A 25,286-nucleotide genomic window follows, 5' to 3' on the forward strand; every position below is an offset into this window, starting at 1 on the left:
AAAGTAAACTTTAAATGTCCTGCCTTCTGTATCAGCATCAAATGTGATTGGTCCTCTTAAACGTGATTGTGTTCTATCTGGTGATAAAGTGTCAGCATTGTACATTTTATTCAAACAAGTAGTATTCAGCCATGAAAAAACAACGGCAGTAACATGTGTACCAAGCCGACAATCTGCAGCAGGTCAATACAAGCCGACGTCCCACCTGAGTTTGTCTCGTGGATTCTCTGACCAGAAAATGTGTCATTTTCTTGTTCTAAAAATGTTCAGTAGAACTAGCATGCGAAATGCTCGAGCCGTCCCGCTATTTTATTGAAAAGTAAAGCCACAGCAGTTTTAGCTAATAGAGGAGCACTGCTGCTTCTGCACTCAACAATTATTACTGTTGGCAAAGAATAAATAAATAAAAAAAATGGCAAAGCTAAATGTCACCGTATAGCCGCTGGCTCAAACCTGCTATTTATGTTCCTTCTTGTCAAGCATTTCTACTTCATGCCTCATTTGTATGCAAGCAGTAAAGCAAAACAAGGCAAAAAAAAGGTAAGAAAACAGAAGGAAGGAGGAGTGCTCACCTGCATTGTGCACTGCTTTTATTTATGAAGGTTCTGCCAGGCACAATGGAGATAAATTACTTTTTAACAATGTGAAATAGAATTTTGTTTACAAGGCAGCTCTCCCTTCCTGCTTTTTAAATGAGATTTTTCACAGCCTCCTCATTTGTATATCACAGCGTTATCGTCTTAATCTTTCAGAACCAATCAGTCTCAAGAAAGGAACAGGAGGGGGGGGGGGGACAAATGAGACATTGGCGTTCATAAAAGAGACCATTAGGTATATTTATGAATGCAGAGTGCATCTACTTCTCCCTCCAACCTCCTCCAATCCACCTATCGGTTAAGTCATTCCAGTGCCATACCCTCCACAGTTATTTCAAGTCTAGTGCTGCCTGCAGGACGATGGGGCACCCTGTGTTACAGGCTGCACTTGCTGCGACACAATCTGAGCGGAGACGGAGGCAATAAGAGAAAAGATTAAAAAACTCTCAGATAAAACACAACCATATCGCTGCATCGCAGAGCTTGGCTGACCAACCATTTCTAAACCTGGAATCCATGTCAGACAATATCAGTGTCTGATATTAAGGTTAACCAAGCACAGGATGCAGTCCTTCCTTGCAAGTTACCCCCCACCCCCACCCCAATGGGGATATCTGTTGTTACATGGCTTAGAAGTCCAGCTTTCATTCTTACAACATTTAACATTAAAAACAATGACTTTACAAATTCGAATTTACAGAAGGAGATTGTTTAATGCAAATGTATTAAGATTGAAGTAGGTAATAAAAGAAAGAGATGGGCCTGCAAAGTAAAGTTTGTTTGTCAAGAACGTTTTGTCATTGAAAATATTACATTCAAGCGTTGTGTAATCAATGGTGCTTCCAAACAGTCATGCCACTGCACTATGGGGTGTCGGCCCAGTTCTTGTTTTTTTATTTCTGGTTACCGTGTTGAGGAATAACAATGGGGTTCTCGCTAGCTAACTAGATGTAAAGGTCAATTCTTATTAAATACAATTATTCACAAAATTTGCACTACTCTGGAAATCATAGCTTTGTTTAATTTATTAACGCAAATCCCTTCACACTAAAGTTAAATAAATTTCAATAAAAGCACTTCATTATATGGGAAAAGTCTAAGGAGACATTTTAGACTCCATTAGATTAATTGCTAATGATTTGTTTCAACATAAAAAAAAATAGCTCGCTTGCCGGTGTCAATTTGTTCAAAATAAGTTTCAACAAGATATTTTAAGTATTTGGTCTTCATTGAATCATTGACTGGAATATTTGAAATGCCCCCTGGAAATATAAAGTTGGAAGAATAAGAATAAGACATCTCTCACAACTTGATGGTTGACCTCTTTTCGAAATTCCGTGGGGAATTCTGATTAGAAATCACATAACACAAGTTGTATGGTTTTAAACTTGGCACTTCACTGTAGTTGGGCCTTGCAAACTCTTGCAGCATTGCAAATGGTGCGTTTAAAAAAGAAGTCGCACTAATGTATGAGTCACACCCCAATTTGTATTTCTAACATCGTCTTTTCCCTCTTTTGTATCAACCTCCTTAATATATACCAGAGGGAGAGACTTTGAGACCTAATAGGAGTGTTTAGAGTCCTTTGGCTCATTTGTATTCTTCTCCGTCATGAGAGTTTTCAACAAACTGCATTTTGTTAAGTGAGCCTTGCAGTTTATCTAAATTACTTACTGCTCCGCCTGCTCCTAATGTCAGTTATCTGAGCATGTCCGGCTTTAATAGGTAATGCATTTCTCCAAAATGATTTTCTTTTTCGTCTCTCGGGTTCCTTTAGAAGATATATCCAAAACCTCAGTTGCCAGCCTTGACTTTCATATCCGAATTCTGACTAAAAACAATGGGTGATTTGCATTGAAGTCTGTGTCTTTTTGCCCCTCGCTGACCCTGTGGTCTTGTTGCCATGATCCACTGGGAGAGGTTTGTGTTTGATAGCCCTGCTTCTGAGACTGAAAACATCTTGAATCGCTTCTCAATGCTGCGCCATCGTGTGATTGAAAGGTTTCTTCTCCAGAAGCAGAAGGTCCTAGAAAGCCGAGGCGAGCCGTCCAGGGAAGTAGTCTTTTTACAGGTTTTCGTGTTGAGAGGTATTACCAAGGCATGGAAATTCCTCCGACCATCTGCTCTCATTGCTGCCTGTGCAGGATGAATGAGGGTTGTTAAAATTGTACAACCTTGGTAAAGGGGGAGGGGCGACGGGGTGTCCATTTTTTAGGATCCAAGAAAACGCTCCTTGACGATAGCGGCCCCACAATAAATGGGCCTTCATACTTTCTCCCGCTCCCTCCCCATCTCTGTGTGTATCTGTCAGCAAAGAGGAGATAACATGCCGCTTCTTCACAACCAGGCACTAATGTGCTCACTGTAGTTGCTGCCAAGCCTGCTGCGCTGGGGTAGACCATCAAGATGGAAGAGGCGACTGTAAACAGAAAGCCCATTCCTCCTCCTCCTCCTCCTCCTCCTCCTCCTCCTCCCCCCTCCCCCCTCCCCCGTTTTGGGAGAATGGAATACTGCTGATGGACAAAATGAGAACCTGAGAATGCGGCTTTCTCTTTGGCCCCGTTTGAGTCAGCAGGGACGGAAGGTGAAGGTGGTAAATTGGGGTCATCATACAAAAAATGGAGAATATAGCGTTTTCTCAACACCGCGGGCTGAGTGATTGATACAGTGTATCATCGGGCCAGCGTCCCCGCAACCGAAAAGAATTCCGCCCTTCACGCCCCTCCCTCCCCACCGTCATCATTAAACTTGACGCTCACATTGTGGGGGCGCGCGTTAATTGTTCATTTCGGGAACATCTCACGGTACTCGTGAAATTTGGCGGCGATACAGCGATACATTCATTAGCACCATCTGGAGCGGCGACATTAGCACATTTGTTTGTATCAAACGGTGCCTGCAGACGTGGTCTCTCATTTCCTTAATATTGGTGCAATTCTTCTTTTTTTTTCGGCTAAGGCGCTATTTCCCGCTTTTTCTTAGCAGCGAGTCGAGAGGGACTCGGAGGGCCGTGAGAGCTCGTCGCTGTGCACCGCGGGTCGTCTGCCATGTTGAGGGAAAAAGGTTCATCTCTGCCTCACAGACACAGAAATGAATTACTGCTTCTCTACTCCTGATGGTTTCTCTGATTCATTTGTCAACTGTGCTAACTGGAAATTAATTTGGTGATTATTTTTATTAGTGTATTTATTAGTGTAGTTGTAGTGTTTCACTGCTGCTGGACTCTCTTTTCCTTCCTCAGTGTTGCTGCATGTGTGCGAGCCGGATAAAAGCTGCATGGTTCTCCCCTTCTGAAACTATTTGTCGTATTGGCCTGCATCAGAAATATGAATACATGTTAATCTTATGACAGGTGTGTATCTGTGTGAAACCCCTGGAGGCTGGCGTTTCTTGTTCCCTTCAACATTACTTTCACGTTGGTCACATGTTTGGAAGATTTACACTCGTGATTGGAACACGCTAAAGAAAATTGTTGGTGGATAAAAAATAAATAAATAAAATTGATGGTTAACAAACAATATTGACAAAATACTCAATAGAAAGAAAATATCACAATTCACACAATAACATAGATGGTCTTTCAATGAAAATTTAGCCGTTTCTTAAAAATAAAGTTTGTTCTGATTAAAAACAAACTTTTTTTGGCCGTGTTGTTTTGACTTGCATGCCTTCACTTAAATTCCATTTGCACTAGCCTACTTTTAGTCACACATCCAAACTTGCATCAAAATCAACATGCTTTTTTTTTAAAGGCTTCATTAATTGGAAAGAAAAACAAAATATTTTCCTGAAACCAAACGAAGCACTTTCTGTGCTGAAACTGGTCGGTGCAAAACTCCACACACTTGCCATCCAGGGATTACGGATCGGTCCAACTGGAGTTGAAATATGTGCTCAGCAGAGCGTGTTACATGGCTTTCTTCTGTGAAAGTAGTCCACAGAAATCCTTAAATACTTTAATAATCTTCTGACAGCTCGTACATTTCGCTGTGCTGTGACTGGCCCCCTTGCTACTGTTGCTATGGAAATGTCTCCCTTGCTTTTCGATGTGACACAGGCAGAATTAACCACAGCAGATCATATAGTCACCGTATATGGCGGCACGCTCTGATGAACGATTGCCTCTAGACTCATTGTGACATTTTTTTTTTTAAGGACTGCTGTAACTGATATGAAAAGACAAATATGGCAGCCACAAAAAGACACACATTTATATTGTTTATTGTCTGAGAACATCGTCTGGTGCAATTCTGATTGCACAGTCAATTCATAGTTTACCGATGATAATTGTGTATTTAGCCGTCGTTGTGAGCCTCATTTATCTCCCAGGTCTTGGCTGCTCTAGCACAGTGTGCAAATGGAAACAAGATCCACCTCCCTCTCTGGGGACAACAAAGTGCGATGATTTCAGTTTCACACACACCTTGCCCTCTCTTGACCCCCCCACACTCCTCACACACACACAAACCTCCCCTTCATGAATTATCTATTGGTGGAAGCAAATGTCCTCCAAAGAAATGAATAAATTCAACTGCCAAATCTCTTAAAGATGGGGGTGAAAGAACAAGGAGTAGCGTGTCATTCATAACATGCAGTATCAATGGGTTTTTTTGCCTGCGCAGTTCACTTGTGGGAAGGTCATGCAAAATCTTTAGTGTAGTCAGAGTTGGAATGCAAATTTGATACAGTTTCCCCTCAAGGATGATGGAACATGGTAACGATCAATAACCAGATAATCTTCGTAGGTTTCGTTTTTTTTTTTCCTTCCACCGCTCACTGCACCTTTTCTGGTTTCATTCAACTGTAAATATGATTTGCAACCTCTTGCAGTAAAAGCAAAATAAGTGCTTCTTTCGATATAATCTATTGTCCTGTGAATTAAACAACGTTCATTAATCGATCCCGAATCCACAATGCTGCAGGATTCTTGTTGGAATATTCATGTTGCATGTTGCAACCACTTTTTATTTTCCCCCAAAACAATTTCCACAATCACATAGAAAAATGTTCTCTTTTTTTTTTTTCAGAGGAGGAAAGATTTTCTTATTCTTTGTGCCCTTATCTTGATTGGGTCAATAAAACACCAAGTTAAAGCCCCAGCTGATGCTAAATATTGAATTAAAAAAATATTGAACAGGTTGGAAGTGTACCTCCATGTTTTACAGAACCTTCTTTTAGGCAAGGTTAACTAAAGAAGTGGAGTCTATTGCAATCATTATGTTCCAAAATGCTGAATGTAACTATTGGAGAGTAAATATTGAAATCTGTGGCTCGCGGTTTACTGTGTGCTGCTTTTAAAAACACTATTGTGTTCTCTCAAACTGTTTCTCGCTGTGGCAATTACTTCAGGATGGTAAAAAGTTTTTGAAATAACATTTTAGGGCTATAATCGAGATACCATCGTGTGATGTTTTGAACATTACCCAAACACCACAAAACACTGCTGACTGCATTCTTTTTTGTGTTGTTTGTTTCTTTGATGGTCATGTTTTCACAGCATACAACACAACAAAGAATTGGGCTTAATTGTGCATACCAGTGCTTAGTAGTAGAGAAACTTTTTTTTTCTCTTTTGAACATACAGTCTCTGAATCCATTTGGGCACTCCACATCATTGACTTTGTGTTGCTTCTATATCTTTAATGTTGTGTCTGCAAGCTGCACTTTATGTATTATTGTTAACGTGGCACTATGCCTTTGGCCAGGTCGCAGTTTTCACAAGTTCTTTTTTCTTTGATCCTGGTTAGCATTAAATGATTTATTTGCACATGTGCCTTTTTTATTTAACACCTTGGTATGTAAGGCCTAAATACAAATTATATGTAGACTTTTTTTTTTTGTTGTTGCTGTTTTTCGGTGATGAACCCAAATGTTTTGTTCAGCAATGCACCAGTGATCCAAAGTCTTACCGCTTCATTCTGCTCATTTGCTGCTCTTATTGGCTGAGCAGCCATTAATCGTTATGCATTATTTAGATCACACTATTAATTGTAACAGATTCATTATTATTAGAAATTAACCCGCTAACCTCTTATCTGATATATTCCAACAAATGATATGTGGTTAGTTGGTCCATCATGCCCATAGATTTTAATTGTGCTGCATGAGTCTAATCTTTAGAGGCAAGGGGGAGGGAAAAAACAAGTCGGGATCATAAATGTACAATTTAAATTTGGCGAACACTCAGCGTGCAACTGCTTTGGAGCATTTAAACAGAGGGAGTTAAGGGCTCCCTTAACATATCCTTAAACACACACTTTATATAACAGTCAGCCTATTCTCCTTCCCTCCTACACTCGGCTTTGAGCTGCTTCGCTCTTCTGCTCCTTCAGCTCAGCAATTAGGCTCCTCACCACCTCTCATAGTTCATTGTAGCTCATGCACTGATCTAACCTCCTTTGATCAAAGTCCAATCATTCCTTTAATTAGCCCCATAGGTGCAAACTGCTTGTAGACGAGGACAGATTTGTTAAATGCGCACGCCCCCCTCCAGCCCTTCCCCTATCCAGCCTCCGCACCACACTCATACACCCACATGGCTCTCGTGTTATGGACTGTTTATCGAAATAAGAGCTTATGCCGAAATTTCTCCTCTGTAGAGCTCGTTAACGATCGCTGTCAAGCCGCATTACCTCCGGGGTCAGTCTGACACAAAATGTGCCTTTCTCGCACCTTTCCCCCCGGCTGACGGCACTTTATTGACGGCCTCCATCGATCCCGTGGCTTACGCTGGAATAAGGGTTTGATATTTAAACGCGTTGTGAAATTAAAGGTTACAACGACCAACATGACTTGCACAAAATCTCTGACAAATTCGCTGGCCTAGGCAAGCTAACGGAATTCTGAGCCGCGTCCACGTCCTTCAAAAGCCGTGTGCGTCATCTGCCTCCTGTAGGCCTGAGTGTGTGTTGAATCAATGTTGGCACCACAATTATGTGGTATGAAACCTCACAAAGTAATCGAAGCCCCGAGTGAAGGGATCAATTGCAGGACTTGTTTCCTGCACGCGACAGGCTCCTCACCCGCTTGCAGGACTTAAGCCAGAAGCCACGTAATGCAAAAGCAACACAATTGTTGTACATGTTGTTGTGATTCACCTTCTCTTTCATGACAGCTTTTTAAAATGAACACAGGGGTATTTTGGAGTACTTCAAGTGGGTTGCGTAAGGCACTTGTTCAGCCCCTGGGGATGGTGGTCAGGTCTGCTCTTCTGAGAAGAAACAGCTCTGAGTGCGAGCCATGCTGCATTTTAATTTTTAGTGATGACAAAAGCCAGAAACTTCCATTAGAGAACTTTAGATGAAAAATAAATCATATTGGCTCTTAATGAAAGTAAAAAGAAAAAAGTCCCTTTATTTGAAAGTTTTGCCTTCCCCATTGTTGTTTTGGAGGTGTTTTTCATATGCATGTGTGAACTGAATACTATGGATATGTGAAAGATTTCAGCTGGTATGGCAGGTTTCTTCAAATAAACAAAGCAAAAAATAAACCTCAAAACCATGGAGGGTTTAATGTAAGCTGTGTAGGAAGAAAACCAAATGCAAAACATTTGTTTAGTGAGTGTCTTTAGAAAGTGTCATTCTGAGGCCAGCAGCTAATCAGTGCGCTGCAGGAGGAATAACGCACAGCCGGTTTATTGCGTCGCAGAATCATGCCAAACACGGTGACTCAGGTTTCTTGTGGAGGATTGCCTGTTTACAAGGATTTTTTCAAATTTCTATTTGTAATTAGTTTTTACATAAAGAGTCAAGGTCAGCAAAGTAAAAACATTCGCTTCACATTTCCCCTTGAATTGGGGGTCAGGAAGTAATGTAGGGGCTATCAAGATGATTTGAACATCAAACAAGCCATTTTGCACTCATATAGGGGGACGCGTTGAAAATCCGACAGCGCAACATTATGACCTCTTTGTCAGACTTGAAATGATGTTGCTCTGTCGAACTCCCTGCAGTAGTTTTAGAATGGACGTCCCACAGTGACTCCTGCAGTGGGAATTGCACCAATAACAAAGAGAGGGGATGAGGGGTGAGACCGCCCGGACTGAAATACATCTTTTAAATGCCACATGGGGGTTGGCACTGCTGTCGGGACTGAATGATTTGTGAAAATAACAAAGTGCAAATCACAAGAGACACATTTCAAAACTAACTAATCACTTTCTGTGCTTAATTGCCTGTAAAAACAAACTCAGTCATCTCACTGCCATCTGGTAGATGGCAATACAAGCAGAATGACCATGACACTGTGTTACCAGAGGACGACATTGTTAGTTTTTTACTCTGTTGAGTTATTTCACCAATCATTTCTAAAGTGAACCAGTGTCGTCACAACTAGCTCATTTATGTTTCTCCCTTATGAACTGTTTTCATGGGGTTGTTTAAGGTTTTGTGGTCTGTGAATGATTTCTCTCTGAATTCTGCAAAAGGAGAACTTGGAGCTTGGAATGAAATTGTAACTCTTTTTGAAATTCTCTGTTTCATTCTCATTTGACGACTAAGTGCTCCGTTATGCTTTGTTAACTGGCCATGAATAAAATATTTCCCATTGCTTCACTTTTCTCTGGCATTGAATAGAGGAATCCTTTGTCCTTTTTTGTTACGGGTTCACAGTGTGTTTGCTGCACATAGTCTTGGGGAAAAGAAAACTAGTTATAGTGTCACTCTACGTGCAATAAGAACATCCAAGGACGTGTTGTCATCACATCTCTCCCCACCATTCAGCCGTTAATTGTGTTTTCTTGTTTCAAGCAAAGAAGCTTTGGACCAGATCTACTGTAGAATTGCATGGGAGCAAACCAGAGATTGCGCATCCGTCTAATTCTCAGAGCTTTCACAAAAGATGATGCGTGTCTCAAGCTCCACTGTCGACCAGCAAACTTCATCTGCCTCACACAGCAGTTTGCCCACATTCAAAGAAAAAAACAAAAAACAAAGAAAACAAAAACAAATCTGTAATCGACTCCCATGGCAGAAGTGAAAGTGTCCAGTTCTCTCAGATCAGTGGGATATTTCACCTCTCCCCAGTGTTAGTGGGGATATTGCAATTTTTAAGTCTTGGTCGCTACATGACCAAGACCTCCTGGTTATCTTGACAACAGTGGTTATTGGCATGTCAAACGCATATTTTGCACTTTTGATGGGTCCAGAAAACTACACCATTGGTATCTGTTGCCTGATCATGCAAGTTACATCATCATGATCATCCGCTTAATTTCAATTGGCCCTATTTTTGAAATCACGCACTTACTCATTAAAAAACACCGTCCTAGATGGAATTTACATTCTACCGATAGATAGAACAAAGGTGCATCTTACTGACAGCTGCTAAATGCAATGAGTGCGTTCACGCAAGACATTATTAGCACTTTAGCTCTCGGAATCGGACACTGTGATGCTGCAGGATGAGCAAAAACAGTGGCACCAGTGCAGTGAAGTGAAGGCCCTAAATCTTCTCCTAAATGCCACCCAGACAACAAAATGCCTCGTTTTGTCAAAGATTTTTTTTTTTTTTTTTTTTTTTAGGATTATTTTAGAGGATTAATGCTAAGCAAGATGAGGTTCTTATTATGTACACCTGCCAAGAACTGAAAACTGATGAGCTCTGGGACACCCATCTATTCAGATTTCATCAGCAACCCGGGGAAAACTACCAAATTAATGCTGCTATTCCGACTGTAACAGTGCATACCGCCTCGGGAATGATGTTTTTATCCCAACAAAAAAATCCAGCAATTCATTCCCTTTGAGTCACAGTCTAACTAGATAAATATGTGATTAAAAACAAGAATATATTTAATGAGAACTCATTGTCTGTATCACTAAAACGTCCAATTGTTTCAAAGAGAATTGGATTAGAACCCTATTTTCTGCATTAAATGTTTCACTGAGTACATGATATAAGAAAATATAACTTTCTTTTGTCACATATTAATGAAACAATCAGACATTGTGAAATGTGTGCTGTTGAGAAAGTGTTCTTATAATAGTGTTATTTTTCTTTTAAAACGGTTTTCCTTGTCAGTTTGAAAGTGAGGTCATGACTAATTGCATCAAAGCAGAACTTAGAATCTATATATCGATATTCTCTGTCTGCAAGTTCCGTGCATTTATATATTTAGATATATGTGTGCGTATGTGTTTCTGTAGCTTTCTGTGTTCACAAATTCAGCATGGACAAAGAACATTTTAAACATTCTACAAATATATGTTAATATATATGTAAATTCAGCAAATGTGATAGAACACATGGGGTAACACTGACGGAAAAAAAGAACAGTTGCTTTCTGGGTGAGGCAAATGCATCAGCACCAAAAATTGCTGCTCCCTGTTTTGGCCACCGGAGGCTGCTTACAGATAAATCCAAAATCTGGAGAAATGCTGAATTTGGAAGAAAAAGAAACACATGTACTGCCTGGTACAACAAATGGTTTGCTTGGCCTCACTCGGGCCTTCTGCTTCAAGGCTAATTCAAGCCATTGCCTGCACTTGACCGGTCAGCAGTGCACTGTTTGTATATTTTATCACAGACGAATGACCCTGATAACATGGTTTCTCTTCGGTTAAGTGCACTAGCCGACTGCCAGTTTGTGCTACTTTAGGAGGTTCAGTGCAGACATTAACCTTGCCGTCATGTGTGCTATTTGTTAGGACAGACAGCTGACTTTTGTAAACAGTTCAGATCTTTTCGCTAGATTTGGTCAGAGGTAGTTGCTAACTATGTTGATCTTTGGTGCTTTCCAATATTCACGGTTGATGTTAGTTGTCCAACAGTTGTTAGTTGCTGACCAGGCAACAACCAATTACTCCGTTAACTGTGTTTTCAATCGCTGGTCAGCTGTTCATTCTATTTCTATGCTTTGTGTTTCTCCTGATTGGTTTCTTTACCTTTGTAAATTATTAGTATTTCAGAACTCAGGAAGCCTTTCAGATGAGAGGCGAAACATGTTGTTATTGTTTTTGAGATTATTGCTATCAAATAGTTTAAATTCAAGCCAAACAATCTTTGTCTTTTATCAAATGCATAAAGTGCCTTGTTGTTCACACCGCCACCTGCTGTTCAGGGGTGGGATCTGGTATGAAATCACCATGCTGCGCGCTAAGAGCGTTATCTTATCAGCCAGGCACATCAGCTTAGGTTTTACATTTCAGCGGATATAGATGTCACTCAGATGACATTGTGATTCGCTGCTTTCAACGTGCAGCATTTTGAAACATTTTGCAAATACCGGGAACAAGTCTGTGTTTAAAAATGTTTTTTTTCCCCCAATTTCTTTTAAAGTTTCGCGTGGCTGTCATCTTAAGTTGAAAATGTATTTTTTTAGTATTTGTGTTTTTCCGCCGCCCGGGTGCCAGACCCCTCTGTATTTTCCTGCGCGGCTATCTAACTGGTTGATCGCAAATGCATGTGCGCTCCCAGCTGTTATCGCTCCCAGACAACATACACACTTTGCCTGCGAGAGACATTAATCGAAGACGCGGAGTGTGATTTATTGCATCCCGCCGTACATCTCCATTTCAAGAAGAGAGCGACGCATCCTCAATCCAACCCCAATTACAAGCACAGATTTCTGTCTCGAGCAATGTCGGCCATTTGAAGTTGACTCTTTTGCATGCTCATTAACTGCTCAGATCTGTTTTCCGTTGGAAGGGTATTTAGGCCGGGCCTGTTGCTTAGCAACTGAAGGGGGGGAGGAAAAAAAAAAATCCACGCGTCTGGAGTATTTGCCGACGTGAAGGTAGTCCAAGGAGGAGTGAAACAGTAAACAATTACATTTTGTTTTGAAGGCCAGCGCGCTGATCAAAGGGAACTGGGCGGGGGGGGGGGCATGTGTGGGGAGAGGGGGGAGGGGCCGATGTTCCATGAGCCGCTGTAGCTCTCGGTGTTGCGGAGGGTCGCGATACTGTCGCATGTTTTTGCGTGCGTGCGTGCGTCTCACTTTGATGTTCGGCAACAATCAGTTGTGGAATCTCGCCGTCTTGGAAACCGTTGCCTCCCCCGACACTCAGCGAGGCCCCGTGGCGTGCCGCCACCGCTGCCGCCTCCGTCGTCGTCGCTCTAGAAATGACAAATCAAAATGTTTCCATGTATTTTTAATAGCGTGTACACTTGTGCACCTGCGCGCCTCTCGCCGCGTCGGTGTCAAGCAGCAGGAATGGAGGTGTTGGGGGAGGGGGGGCAAAGGGGGCTTTTTATATATCTATATTTATATATATATATATATATTTCATTTTCCCGTCTCTGTGCCTTTCATCCTGTCATCTCTCTTTCTCTCTATCTATCCATCTATGAATCCGTCTCGCCCTCTCCCTCTGACACCTGCTGGCTGAGTAGCAGTGATACTGACTAATAAATCCTGACAGCTTTGCGCCAGAGCCAATATTAATGCCTCTCTACCTGGCAGGCCCGGCCTTTGAGAGTGTTTCAATAAAGCAGTCTGCCGAGGGCTTCTTATTTACCAACCGCAGGCGGGCAGATTAAAGGCTGGCAGGATTCTTGTCCTCCTTTTTTTCTCCCCCCTCTCCAAGCCGCCGTCACCGCCGACACGTTGAGGCTGATAATCTGCGTGTAGTGAACTCCTGCTTTGCGCCCTGCAACCAAATTGACCTCGGCCCGTCGCAGGAGTTGCTCCGGGGCCGGACGGCCCCATTGCCGCGCATCTCTTTTGGTTTGTTAGCTCCTTCTTTTTTGTCTTTCTTCCTTTCCTCTCTCTGTCTCTCCCTCTTCGCCGACAGAGGTTAAGAGGACGTTAAACCCTCGGCTGATGAAAATTGCGACTCCCTTCTCTTCCTTTTTCCCCCGACCAAATCCCACCATCCCCCGGACAACACTGTTTGCTTTTGATAAGATCTCGTTGAGAGAGAGAGAGCTCCTCGTCTCATTGTTCATTCCTATCACAGTGTGTAGCCGCACACTGTCGTCCCCGAGTTTCTCTGTTCCTCTGAGCATCTGGCGTCGCGGCAGCGTTAGCGGAGCAGCAGAGCAGCGCCGCCGCGCTCTTTTTCTTCCGTTTCACTCTCTCTCTCTCTCTCTCTCACCCCACACGCCGGTCCTCAGCGTTCTCTCGTTTTCTTCTTCATCTGTGAGCAGGGAGGACGATCATTAATTATTTAGCGCTGGGGTTTGTTAGAGTTATAATGCACAGAACGTTCGCAACCCTCAGTGAAATGCTTTGCTTGTTTTCTTCCGCAAATCCATTTTTTTCTTCTCCCCCACTTAAGGCTTTTTTGTTTTTGTCTGAAAAAGGGGTAAAACCAGCGGTTGGCTGAGTGTGTGTTGGACAGCAGGTACCAGTGTGTTCTGTATTAATGTGCCGTGTTATGCAATATGCCTTCACCACTGTGTTGTTGCGGCGATGTGTCTCCAGCCTGCCAGTGGAGACCCTGGGGATGAGAAAAGGCCATCCCTTACTTTTTACTTGCTCATCTGTACAGATAATTTGTGCTAAAAGCACATTTCTAGTCACAAAATGCCAGTTTAGTCATCACAGCCTGATGTTCATGCTGCCTGAGTGCTGCTTTCTTTCTGCCCCCTCCCGTGTGGATAGTTCAACAAAGCACCGACATCAGTGGGAAGATAAAACCGAGACCAATTTACTAACTGACTAATTCATTGTTTTAATTGGAGAACACTTGTTTCCCCACATATAACGTGATGCGGTCATACAGAAGCTCTATTGTCTTATGCTAAACATTTAAAATCATTTCCATATGCTCAGTTTCATGAGACCAGTTTTGAGTTTTAGATTTGAAATTGATAATTCTGTATAACTTCATTTAGCGGTCAATGGCAAAATTATGGCAAATCACTTTGCAAACTATTTGTGTTTGCCCTCGGTTGGTCCCATCCCCCTGACAGCGATGTCTCCACTGGAGTGATGGTGCTGCTGAACTGTGCACGTTGGCACTGGATCAGCTGCTGACCTGCACTTTGTGATCTGCTGACCTCGCTCCTGCTGCCCAAAAACAACAGAGGATAATGGGGTACATTTAGGATTTGATTTGATGGCTGACACCTCTGATGTTGTGCTCCTGGTTGTCAGGCCAATGTATCCTGGACTTTAGGGATAAAGGAAGAATATTTGTCTGCTTATCTCAACTTTTTATGCAAGATTCTCCTTCAGTGTGAGAGTAGTGGTGGTGCACCCGCGTTGGTGCACTAAACACACACACAAGCACGTTCAGCCAATAATGATTACCAAAAGAAAAGCTTTCATTTGTCTTGACATTGAGTTTGTCTTTTTTGCGACAGACGTCAGCAACAACTTCCGATCTGCAGACAAACCTTTCCACCGAATTGTTTCCTGCATGTGCTTGGAACGCTCTTAAATGATTGAAATTGGTTTGAATTCGTCAGCATATCTGCGATCTCCCGCGTTATTAAAACCAGCTTCCATTTGAAAAATCCTCCAGTGCGCCCCGGGCATTAAATGAGCCCTCTCCACCCACCAGCCCACTTTTTTTTTCCCTTTTTTCAGTGCAGCTGCACCACACTGCGCTGCTTCTTTCTGGCTTTGCCTCCCATCAGTCTGTGCCATTTAAGATTCTCATTTGGCGCGTCATTAGAGGTGGTGCACCCATACCATCAGCACAGACTACCGCTGAGTCCACAATGATTTTCTCTTGTGGTTTTGATGCGGGGGAGAAAGAGAGAGAGAGAGAGAGAGAGAGAGAGAGAGAGAGAGAGAGAGAGAGAGAGAGAGAGAGAGAGAAAAGCACACCTGATTACAGGAAGTGGCATTTCAAATGTGAGGACAACCCCCCGCCACGCTGCCGCGCTGGCTCCCACTTGCACGTGTGGGCAGATCATAGGCGTACGCAGCTTCCCACCGCCTTTGTCAGCAGTATTGGCGAACTCCATCACTGTGAACTCCCCCTTGCTCCCACGCTGTGCCTGCCAGAAAACAACTGCAATGTGCTCCCGAGCTCCTCGGGAGGTGCCCGAGTGAGCAGCTGTGTCAAAGCATCCGGGGGGCCCCTCACAGGTTCAAGTCGTCCCTCCCGTGAAAACGCCGTAATCCTGCTGGATTGCCTTTGTGTGTTTAATTTGTCCTCTGTGTTATTTTGCATATGCCTGTCCTTAAATACGTCTCGCAAAATGCAAGTCTTATTCCCGATGAAATGCCGCACGGCAGGAGAGCGGGAAATCATGATTTCCATTTTCTCCTCTGTCAGAGCCGCGTGGGCTTAATGATTGCAGCTACGTTTTGGGCATCGCTCCCACAAAGCATTCTGCAGCCTGTAGCTTTCTTTTCATTAAAAAATATTTGATCTAAAAGCATCTAAAAGCACACACACATACGTATACACACATATACAGTACATTCTGTATATATATATATATATGTGTGTGTGTGTATATATATGGAACACACTACCTAGTTTTATCAGGTTCTCGCCTTCTGTTGAGTCTTTTAAAGCTAACCTTAAAACCCTCCCGTTCTCTCGTGCTTTTAAGTGTCCTTAAACTGCGTCTACAACTCTCTTATTTACTGTTTTAGTACGTCTTATAAAAGTAGTTCCAACAAAAGTAGTTAAAACAAGTTAAAACAAATGAAATTTTATTTGTTTTAACTTGTTTTTATGTTTCTTTTGGTTTTAATCTCTATACAGCACTATGGTGAACTTTGTTGTTTTAAAATGTGCTTTATGAATAAAATTGAATTGAATTGGATTGAATTGAATATCCCCGTGACCCTGAGCTCGGGACTAAGCGGGTATGGAAAATGAATGAATGAATGAATGAATGAGTGAATTGAATATGTATATATATATATATATATATATATATATATATATATATACACATATATATATATATATATATATATATATATATATATATATATATATATATATATATATATATATATATATATACATATACACCACTTTGATTTTCCTGCAGGGGGTAATGGAGCTCATGTGAATGTTTACACTACAAGTCTTTGGTACCTGCTTGGCAGTGGGGTTAATATTTACACTGAGAGTTAAAGCTGCCGAGGCAACAGCCGCGACCCATGCCGGTATTCGTAACCAGCGAGACGCAGCGACTGGAAATAGTGAGCAGGGACTGACCGTCTGGGTTACCTCTCTCCAAAGGGAACCAGAGGCTCTGCTGAGATCTCTGCAGGAATTTTAATGGGAGGGAGGAGGGCTCCCGTTTCATTTTATGTTGCTGCAGCGAGGGCTCCAGCGGGCGCCCACCTTCTCCTGGCACGCCGCTCCTCATCAGCGCCGCAATAAATCAATTTTTATCCCCGCACCAGCCCGGCCGACATCCTCTCCACCTCCTGATCCCTTTTCCCTCTCCACTTCTGTATTCCCCCACGGCTCCTTTTCTCCGGGCTTCTTTGCCTCAACACCAAGGTTCTCGCCTCTGAATGGTGGCAAAGGGGGGCTTAAGCAGAGGCTCCAGCCACATTGACCTTACCCTTTGCTCTGCCGCTTTTCTTCCCCCGGATGCCGCTACTTCCTTTTTTTTTTGAAGGTCTTCATGAGAACCTAATACACTCACTTTTGTTTTCTCGGCCTGAATATGTTGCGACAAGGTCGGACAGCTGCGTCTGTCAGGATTGTATTATGTGATCCGATGGTGTTTTACATGTGTGCAAGTGAGTTTTGCTGGCAGTCAAAGCAGAAAATGTAAAGCTTGTATTCAGTCTGTGAAGGTTCTCAGTCGCACAGGCCATCACAGTCTTGAAGGTTAACTTAAGGCAGCTGTCCTTGTTTTTGTAACTTGTAGATAAATTATAGGTGAGACCGATTATACTCTTATGCTGGCTTATGCAAGCTGGTTACCTTTATTTCTTTCCAGCAAACCTGGGTGTTTTAATGTGTATTGTATTGAAAATAAACCTTGAGTCACCACTGAATCTTTTTGTCTTCAGAGTTTACACATAAAGGTCATCATCTGTACCTGTGCTACTGACTGCTGCGTTTGTGTTCTGTGTTTTGTATGTGTAGAATCTCGTTATTAATCTGCTGTTTATTCCCCTGCAAGTTTCTTGTTTCTAGATAGAGTAAGATGAAGTAAACCCATTTTGTTTTTTTGTTTTTTGGCTTTGTTGTTTTTGAAATTCTCCTTTTAAAACAACCCATCCCCAGGGAATTCTCTCTAAATGTCACCATATTTCGCATACAGGATATTTCGATACGGCAAATTACATAGTAAATAACAAACAGCTACAATAATGGGAAAGAAAACAACATGCAAAAAAATATATGCTCTTGTCATAATTCTAGCAGCATAAAGTGCCTCCTTAATAGCACTAAGCATAACCTGGTGTGCCCCATTTATCATAGCAACCGAGAGCTCCATAAATAAAACCTCTATTAAAGCGTGAGTCCGCCGACGTATTAAAAACAGTATGTGGTTGTTTCCACTTCACTGCTTGCATCCTTTTGGCAGTGTTACATGTAGATAGCCACAGATGTCTTTCAGGTTACAGCTTGGTGTACAATTCTATTTTTAATTTTGTTTATTTTCCAAGCCAATGCAAGTGGCCCTGCCTTTTTTTAGTTTTGTTTTGAGGAAGAAGCGATGGCGCTCCTTGATAGGCATTTCTGTGTGCTCTTGAGCTCGAGGCACTTCTATGAAGACACATTATGCAACCTGTTGTAAGCATGAAGCAGGCATGAAATCACAACACGCTTTGAAGAGATGATAGGGAACACAAGATCAGATCCTTCTTTCTAAAGGTCAGTGGAGCTCAGGCCCAAAGACAGGTGGCAACAGAGAGCCACTCTTGGTGTCCTTTGCGTGTGAGTGGCTCTTGGAAAGCTTTGATCTGATACCTATATCAACCTAAGGGCACTTATTGGTATTTGGAACAGAGATCAAGCCTCCACACCAGATTATCTTCCCCCTCTCAGCTGGTTTGTTCTAAGCTGAAGATGAATTGTAGCCTGGTGTTTTTGTGGTGTACCAAAAAAATTCTGATCCCAAAGTGACATTGGAACCACTTAGGAACTGCTCTTGTTCCAAAAGCCTTCACGTTCATGTAATTAAAGCAACAACATTTCAATTAATGACATTAATTTTGGCCATCCAAACATAATAACATCATGAATTTACTTTATTTGATGTAACAAGAGACTTTTTAGCATTCTACCCTTCATAGCCTGGAAACTGATTAAACACGTTGAGTGGCCTGAAACATATTTTTCGTAGCAGTAGTTTATTTTAAAACGTTGCCCCCAGACATGTACTGCACTGACTCTATCTGATTTTTGTTGAGGTTCCTTGAACTGGCGCAAAACCTTGACAAACGAGAAGGCAGATGATCCGTTAAAAGCTTAATGCTGAAAAAGCCCCCCTGCCTATCTCAGGAAACACAAAAAGGATATTATTGAAGAGTTCAGGGAACACAGTGTTGCAGATGGATCGGTGCGAGGCGCTACACTCACCGTGCTTCACTGCCCTGAGGCCAGTCCTGATGTGTCACAATGTTTAAACTCTTGCCAAAACCAGTCAGGGGCAGTAACTGTTGAGGAACTGCCCAAGAAACGTGACGGAGATTGTAAGTCATCCATCTGGCCTCTAAATGCCCCTAAAACCTGGAACTGCCACATGGAACAAGACTGAAAAATCACCATCCATGAAGTGCTGCTGGCAGCCAGGAGTTTACTTTGTTTGTTTGGAGCTCAGAAGAAATAATGAAAGGAAATCCTTTTGTAACCCTGTCAAAAAAGGTAAAAAAAAAAAAAAAGAAAAAAAAGAGAGAGAGAAAAGAAAAAGGCTTTCACACGATCACAAAGAATCAGGGGTTTCCACTGAAGCGTCATACTGAAGCCATGTTCTTGTAATTTCCTTTATCCCTCAGTGGTTTTTAATGTTGTGGCTGGTTCCCCGCATGCAGGGAAGCAAACAGGAAAAGTCCAATGCAAAACTCTTGTTTTTCTATTCCCCTTACTAGTCAGTGGCACAGCAACAACTGTGTCACACTGGCAAATGGAGCTTTAGCTTTGATTTAGTGCTGCACTAACTTTGGATTCCACCGGTGCACTTAATCTTCCGTGAAATACATCCCTTGTCTGAATCCTGACCATCCCTATGAATAAGAATTTGGCAGGGTTATCTCTTAAAGCAATTGGCAGCCACCTTTTGCTAAACACTTACCAAAGAGTGCTCACAAATCTGCTTTAAGCAAGGTCCCTGCTGGATTACTTTAAAATTCACACAAATGCTTGTCTCACTCCTACACCCTTCTGAAGAAGTACATCTTTTAGAGAATGGTGTGACGGTGTCCCTCTTTGGAATGCTGCCTTCAGCTTGCCTCCGTCTCACGACGGCAACGAAAAGCCCACTTTAAAAAGGCTATATACTCTTTTGTTTTACCAGCAAATACACAACACCTGCCAGGGACTCCATCTCAAACGCCGGGAAGAAAAGATGCTACTCCGTAAACAGCCTGGAGTTTCTTAAACATGGCATTGAAATGGAAGAAATTCTTACAATGGGAAGAATCCCAATGGATCCACTTAAGTGAGAAGTTGTTGCTCTCACTCTATATAGTGCCCACACATCAACAACCCATAATACATGTCAACACTCCTTGTCAAAAAGGTGAAATAACAAATGACCTGGGTAGTGTGAAACGGAGTAATCTTGTGTTCGTTAGGTGGTGGGTGTAGTTCCCTGAAGGGCAACTTTGCTACATGTTAGATATAGACCGTGAATAATTTAGTAATTTCAAATTGATTTTTTTTTACAGGATTCTTCAAGTAACTAAACTCATAGTATGAATGCAGGTTGAATGTTTGCCAATCTGAGATGTATATATAAAGATATGCGAGACTTAGTTACTGAACGTAAGTAAAAATGAGTACATTAGAACACAGAGGCAGCACTGCTTTTTATAGGTAATCGTCTGCCGGCAGAATTGACAGCAACAAATTGCCAGTGCTGACAGAAACTAAAACGTTCAATTAGTGCATCTGACAAGAATAAGCTCTACTTATGATTATCACTTTGATGAGGTGCTTCAGATCTCATCCGAGCCAAAGATTGAATTTGTTATTCTCCTCTTACCAGTCCTTTGGACAGAAAGTGTGTGCTAACATATTTCTGGAAATCAGCCCTTTGTGGTGTCACAAAGGGTACTGAGATGCCACAGCTACAAAGCCAGTGACAACACCCCAGCCATGTGCTGGCTAAGCCGCCTTGTTTCCTTTAGAACACGTGAAAATTCCAACCATGCATCAGTTTCTTGCAGAAAGCTAAGGAGGCTGTCAACAAAGGGCTAAGCTCACTGTACTCTGCAGGTCTACACTTGTTATTTCAGGGAATTAATCATGCAAGGCTGCTCCGCTGGATTTCAGATGGGATAACGAAGACCCGACAATGATATTATGTGATGCTTTGATTTGTTTGTTGGGTGGGGGTGTTGATAAATACATTCTGTCATGGAAGAGAAAGTTAAATCATTTCTCTGTGGTATATCCTTCTACATCATTTCCTGCAGTACTGCACCCAGTATTACATTTGACACAAATCAGTTTTAAGTCTTATTTCTTGTAAAGTAAAACAGTCTGTTTGTGTCTGTCACAGTTTGCTCAAGAAAATGCATCTTGTATAATTAACCAACAGATATAAATTTTGTTTGTGTCATCCAGGGAACAAGTAGTCACATTGTTTTTCTTTGTTTTTTTTTGCTTTTAATGACTTCAGCTTCTTTAAATACACTATAAATGGCAAATGTATTGCAAAACATACTTTGCTGTGCTGTGGAGAGAACTTCCGTTGCCATCTCTCATGTACAGCACAATAAATCTTTAGCAGTGTGATGGTGGAGGCAGAGGTTAGGGACTGTCATAAAAGAGATGAATGTTCTCAGCCCTGTGGTGGATGGCGAGGCCAAATCAGTCCACAGTTCGGCCCGTTAGGCCGTGTGACACACGGAGCCTCCATCTTCTCAACGGGAGGTACTAACAACGTTGACAGGAGGCTGTTTGTCAGTCAGTAATGAGATTGGATACGTCCACAGGCTCACCTGCCCGTCAGCTCGGCTCTGTCTAAGTTTGGGAGGGTGGTTCTCTCACAGAGAGACCGGCGATTCCCAGATTTTGCGCGTGACAGCTAATCAGTCGGCTGTGATGTGGACACATTTCAGTTTGGTGATTCTTTCACAGTTTAACCTGATTTTTTTTTTTTTAATCAAAGCCCAAACTGTTATCAACTAATGCAGATTTGTAGACACAGCTTCTTGAGCTCTTATTGCGACAAGTACATGTCATTTCTCGTTTGCTTTAACTTTTTCAGTGATTTCAGCTTTTTCAGTTTAATTGAGACGCTCAACTGTCTCTAGCTATTCATAATTTGTCAACAAGTATGAAAGCAAAGCTACAACTAATAATTCACACCGATAGTTGTGAGGATATTGGATATTGTTTTTATGTTAAAACGTCATAACATTGATTCTGTCAATAATTTCTAACAAGGGGAATCCAGAGATTCAGTGGAATAAGCTTTGGTACAAAAATTGAGGTTTGAACTGAATCATGAGTTTGTGGCATTGTTACAACCCAACAAAGACATTGATATACATTTTGCTGTCATTGCTTATTTTCCTTGGCAATGACATTGGCACAATTCTTTTTTTTTTCCAAATGAAAACAGCCCATGAGACAAATACTAGTAATAAATGCATCCAATATATATATAAATCATTTATCTCGAATACATCATCCTGTTTCAACTCAGCAGTTCACCAGGAGTGCATTGTCTTTAGATGAAAAGAATGTATTTACTCCTGGTTCAATCATGTTAAGTACTTCAGCCTGACGCTAAGTTTTATGAAGATTTATGTCCCCTTCAGAAAAATCTGGGTCTCCTACTTGAGGCCTGGTTGCTTCATTTCTAAGAGAGTGTGTAGAGCTGGTAGGTTGCACTGAAGCTGTCGCTGAGCTGAAATGGCGTCAACCCTGTTTGTGGATCTGTAGGACGCACAGCGGGATGGCGCTTGTAGTTGTCAAGGCTCAAAACTCGCAGGAACCCTGCTGACGTTCTATAGCGTCATTGTGTTGCGTCTCCTCATCATGTGCCAGCAGTTCCTGCTCAACGACTTCAAACTGAACACCTCGCCCTGACTGTTTTCCTGTCTTACACACCGCCTCGCACTCTCCAGTCACTTTCACAAGGGGGCAACGTAGACAAAGTCTAAATATCTGACGGTAGTTTTATTTTTTGCCCCCCCTACCCCTGAGGGCTGTTTGTCAGCTTCTTATCAGAATGTCAGGCCTTCGCTTGAGTAAGTAAACAAACAAGCAGCAGCAGAAATGATGTATCAGAGAAGTGCCACTGGTCGGGGATGAGCTGTCAGTCGCTCTGTTGAGCTAATGATTACTTTTGGGTGCTGTGGGAATTGAAGGTCTAATTCAGGCAACATTCTCCTTCCCCGTGTTTGCGCTGCAGTTGCGTCGACGCGCACGACGTTGAATTCCTAATGAGTTCCTAGGTTGTTGGTGTCTCGGCGGGTCAAAAAAAAATCTGGGTCGGTGATTGAGGTGTGTGGGCTTCGGGAGTGCCCTGCAAGAGCAAGTTGTTGATCGCGACAACCAGTGAGACGTTGAAGCGGCTGAACTCTGCTGAAGATGCTCATCTTACATTTACATTTTGAGATGCTTTTTAATTGCATTCCTTTTAATCAGTCGCAAATTTCTATTTCATACTCCTGCCCCAGGCACGACTTTGTTGCTGTAATTGGAGTTTGACTTCCAGAGACATTCACAGGGTTCAGCTCAGGCTACGGCAACACCTGTGATCCAAGATAAAGCACACATTGGAATACGCACTGAGGACGGAAATGTCCATCCACAATCTTTACCGTCTTAGGCCGACATATTATTATTGTTTTTATAATGGAATTTCTATCTTACCACCAAAATTAACTGTCCCATACCAGACAAAATACATTCACCAATGTTTTGGAACTATAATATAAAAGATATGAAATGAGAAAAGCCCATGCTGGTTTTGGTTCCTAAACACTGTGCCACACAGAAGATTTAAACTGAACTGAGCGTTATTGCAGAAGACCAGAGACTAATAATGGCTTTTTATAGAGATCTTTCGTTGTGATGTGTGGGTCCAATCCCAATTCACCCATTAGCTCTACCCCTGTATTTTGCTCATTCCCCTGAAAGTTTTCCCAATCCCAAGCAGACACAGAGGGCTAGGTGTAGTGAGAGGGCTAACTAGCCCTTCAAATGGAGACTTTTTTTCAGGACTACACACAAAAGAGAGGGGTACGAGATATTTCCTTGACAAGATTATTGTGCTGCAAGATCAATCGTCCATTAATAAAGACTTTAAAGTCATGGAAAATATTGCGTTGTCTTAGTTAATATTATTTGAATGATTAAAGGTCCTCTTTTTCCATAAAAGCCATGTTCAACAAACTCACTAGTTATCTGTGATGTGTCTGTAGCTCTCATTTGGATGTACGACAGCACAACTTCACATATCTATTAGTGCTCTGTTTGTGACAGTTCTGTCTTTTATCGCATTTTAATGCTGCCCCCCTTCATTTGATGGTCTATGGATCTTAATGGTGTGTGGCTGCTCCACTGGAGTGAATAATAACAATAATTCAAACAAAAACATTAGGATCTAAAAATAAGTGTAACGTTAAAGACGTAAATTAAACACAAATTCATATGACGACTGCTTCTCTTTGTCTCATTACTTTTCCAAAGCGGTCAAGCTTGAGCAAAAGGGATGAAAATTCAAACTCCTATCGTCTGTAAAATCCACTGGCTGCATCACCCCAAATCAGTCATTTTATCAGTGTGACCTCAGACTACATTTATCTCATCCCCCATCAACTAATAACGTCAGGAAGCCTTTGCTTGACCCAGTGCGTGTTCTGTTTATCAGGTGTTCTGTTGGTCATTGGTCACAGGTAAAAATGTCACATAAACAAGGCTAATAAAAATGTCCTGGTGCAAAGTGAATGATGGCAGTGCGGTGAAAATGCCACAGTTTGTCAACAGCCGCGACAGGTGTTGTTAATCACCACATCTGGGCTCTTCCACTTGGGCACGTGGTGCTTAATGTGAAAGTGTCATTGCATATGCAGCATACTTCCCGATATTCTATCATATTTGCCAGTGGACCACAATATGTTGAAATGATCAGATGCAACTCAGAAGGGATCATGTGACCAAAGGGAAGATTAGCAGCACATTGTTTTTTGTATTACAGCTCCCTGGCCGTGAATTTGGGCATTGAAAACAGCTCATTTCTCATGGATTAGAATTTTTTATTTATTTAATGGATTATCCTCAAAGTCCTTCCTCCCATAATGTGGCCTGAATAGCAGTAACGTGTTGCTGCTGAGTTGATAATGGTGGTGTGTCAACAGGTCCTTCTTGTCCTCACATATATGTTCTGTAAGTCAGAACTTAGAAAAGTGGTCCTCTGGCTGAGGTATGTAAATTGGATTCAGGCGAAAAAAAAGACGTATGTCGGCATTTTGTGTACTCCAGTAAATGGATAAAATATGTTCATGTAAGTACTTCAGGTTCTTATGGTCAAGCTTGGATCATTTAATTAATCAAAAGGAACTTTATTTTTACAGTGTACTCTTAAGGTCCAGTCCACCACAAGTGCTCACAGTGGTCACTTCAATGATTGACCTTTCTTTTATGAAAGCTTGCAGATATAAAGTGTTATCTGTTTTTCATATACCTC

The 25,286-nt window shown here is 42.0% G+C and overlaps 2 long non-coding RNA genes across 2 annotated transcripts in view; one reads left to right on the forward strand and one right to left on the reverse strand.

Moving 5' to 3' along the window:
• Positions 1-17,426, forward strand: part of LOC142900747 (uncharacterized) — a 31,696-nt gene extending 14,270 nt beyond the window's left edge. The window contains exon 4 of the long non-coding RNA XR_012928928.1: positions 16,500-17,426. This is a non-coding gene — a long non-coding RNA (uncharacterized LOC142900747). The remainder of the gene's footprint in view (positions 1-16,499) is intronic.
• LOC142900738 (uncharacterized) overlaps positions 1-25,286 on the reverse strand; it is a 370,388-nt gene that overhangs the window by 241,733 nt on the left and 103,369 nt on the right. The window lies entirely within an intron of this gene.

This window comes from Nelusetta ayraudi, unplaced genomic scaffold, assembly GCF_046127955.1.
Source record: "Nelusetta ayraudi isolate G7.1 ecotype Tasmania unplaced genomic scaffold, CSIRO-AGI_Nayr_v1 ptg000004l, whole genome shotgun sequence".
Lineage (NCBI taxonomy): Eukaryota > Metazoa > Chordata > Actinopteri > Tetraodontiformes > Monacanthidae > Nelusetta > Nelusetta ayraudi.